The sequence below is a fragment of the Castanea sativa genome, chromosome 8, assembly GCF_040712315.1.
Source record: "Castanea sativa cultivar Marrone di Chiusa Pesio chromosome 8, ASM4071231v1".
NCBI lineage: Eukaryota > Viridiplantae > Streptophyta > Magnoliopsida > Fagales > Fagaceae > Castanea > Castanea sativa.
The window spans coordinates 22,501,120-22,503,987 of record NC_134020.1 but is presented as its reverse complement, the minus strand read 5'-3'; positions in this window follow the sequence as shown (position 1 = coordinate 22,503,987).

The window sequence follows — 2,868 nt, the reverse complement described above, 5'->3', positions numbered from 1 at the left end:
CAACCACCGGTTGTGTCCCGATCAGTGCCTCCCAAACATTTTTAGAGTTTTGGGTAGCGTCGATGCTCTAAACGAGAAAATGGGTCTAAACCTCACCTGGCACGATGTCGTCTTTCTGTACGAGTCCCATAAACTCTCCAACGTAGGTTACTACATTAAATCCTGCTCCAGCGTCGTTAGGCTAATCTCCTGTCTGCCCAAATCCAACAAAGGCATGAAGGATGACTACCTGATCGTCTCTGGGAACTGGCACAACGACCTCCACTGCCCAGTTGAGTGGGGAGATCCAGGTGCGACACCTTAGGATTAGCCTCCCCCCCCGCACAAACTCCTCTAATACTCACAAAAATACGCATTCACATGTATTCACGTTTATTTAGGTTTATTATATGTTGTGTGAATCTGACCATGTTCGTTTGATTTGGTGTCTTCCTTCGCAGATAAGCGACACGTGCGCCCACGCTTAAGCCACTGCAACGTTGCAGATCTCAACCGAGTACTGCGCTCCGAGGTGTTTGTCAGCGAGGACCTACAACTCAGGGCTGCTCATCTGATTCTAGGGTACACTCCCATTTCTTCGGACTTCCAGGAGATAGAAAACGCCATAGTCGCCGGTGACCGAAGGCGAAGGAAGATAAACGTAGCCCGGCCCCACTTTTTGGACTACCACGATCTCCCTGACGCCCCTCACACCGTTTTATACGGACAGCCCATAGCGGCAATCCCCCTCGCCGTGCACTCTCAGGCAACCGTTGTTCCAGAAGAGCAGGTGTCTTCTTCACACACGCTAGACGAGGAGATAGAACAGTTCCAACTTGAAGACACCGAGAGACCTCGAGGGAACCAGTTCGTCGTACTCTCTGACGAGGAAAAAGAAGCCACTGAGGCTTCTGGAATTGTAGGGTTAGTCATTGCCCAACCAGAGGATGAATCCGAAGAGGATATGGACAGGATGAAGGGTCTCCTAACCAATAGAGCCGCGAAGGTTGTTGAGAGAAAAACGGGGGGGTCCTAAGCTCTTCCATCTTTGCCACCTCCCCCTCCTCCAGCTGAGCCAAAACTTCCAGCCGAGGATCCCAAAAAGAAAAGAAAGGGGGAGGCCGAGGGGACGAGCAGCAAGGACCCCAAGAAACCACGACAACAACCCCCACCGGTTCAGCAAAGCCGGGATAAAGGCACGTAGGGCCCGCTCGTGAAAGCGGGAGATCGGGGGACGAGGCCGAAGTGCACCGAGCACGGCCACCCGGTCCCCCGACTTAAGATTGGATGGTGCACCCATCTCCCCGCCAATCCAAGATAAGGGCGTTCAACAAGGCCATGCCCACCACTTGGCCGAGTGTTGGAGCGCCTCTCGCTACCCAAGGACATGGAAACCTTGGAAAAAATGAGCCAGCCACAACTATTCCTCTCTTTAAAAAGGGATTTAGCATTGGTAAGTTTAACCCTTTTAGGAAGATTCCACTTTTAACAATATCAGATTATTCATAAGTGTCTTGCTATATCTGACTTCCTCGCACTTTATTGCAGGCCATTCAGGAAGTCTTCGTAGCCGAGAAATTTATAAAAGACACTCGGAAGAAGGCCAGAACTGAGCTTGAAATCAGGCTGGACACTGAGAAGTCCTTGGGCACAGCCCTTGCTGAAAATGAGAAGCTTTCCTCGGAGGTGATTGAGCTAAAGAGAGAGAAAAATGGGGCCGAGGCGAACCTGAAGACCATGAAGACCCAGATAGAAGGGTAGCGCAAGCTTCTTCGTGAAAAAGATGACGAGCTCTCCCAAGTCCAAAGGGAGCGCTCGGATTTGGAGAAGGAACTTGCGCGAATGAAGGAGGAAGCCGGCGCATTCCATCGTTCTCTAGAAGCCGCCAAGCAGGCGAGTTATGAGGAAGGGTAGCTGGTCACACGAGGAGCAACTAACAGAAGCCTTTGCGGCCTTGTGCGGGAGTATTGTCAAAAGGTCCGGGGGAAGCTTTCGAATGTAGCAGAGTTCCTCTATCCTGATCCGAGGAAGTCCGAGAATATTCAGCTTCCCCTGGAGATACAGGAGATTGAAGAGGCTCCTGTTGCTACTCCTACCCCTGAAACAACTCTTCCTGCTCTTCCTCCCATGGTCCCAAAGCTAATTCCAGATCCTACAGAACCTTCGGGTTCCAATAAAGAAAAGGAAGGAGACGGGGATGCCGAGAAGGACCTGAGCCAGAATGTGGAGTCCAACGTCCCTCCAACAAAGGCAGCAGACAAAGGAAAGCAAGTGCTGTCTTCCTTTGAGCTGGAGTTGAGAAAGACCGAGGCCACCAGCACTTCTCAGCAAGACCCCCCTCCAAAAGCTTAGGACCTAGCTTAGGACCTAGCTTAGGACTTCTCTTTTTCCATATTTGAATTAAATATGTAATGTATATTTGAATGATTAATGAAGAACAAATTCATTTAATTTTTCTTCGTGTTGTATCTGTTTTTACTTTATTCTTTTTGTACTTGTCGCAAAGGTTTCCCATTAGTACATAGATAAAAAAAAAAGAGTCAGAGTAAACAAATCTAACTCTAAGGATTGCACAATCATAACCTCCACACAGTCATGCGCATGTTTTAGTATTAAAAACTTAACAGCAGATGACATGGTTGAGATATTTTAAACCATGCCTTGGTTAAAAAAGAGAAGACCTCATATAACGATTAAACCCTTATAATGTGTGGTATTGTTTTCAGTAGGATGTAAGATCCGAGGACCATTCCTTATATAAATTTGCTTAACGCTTAAAGATATAGAACTTAAGATCCGAATTAATGACCAGTAAGGCACTAATTTCCAGGCGCAATAAGAAATTAACTTTAATCAAGTTTGTGGTCCGAGGACAAGACTTAACCAATT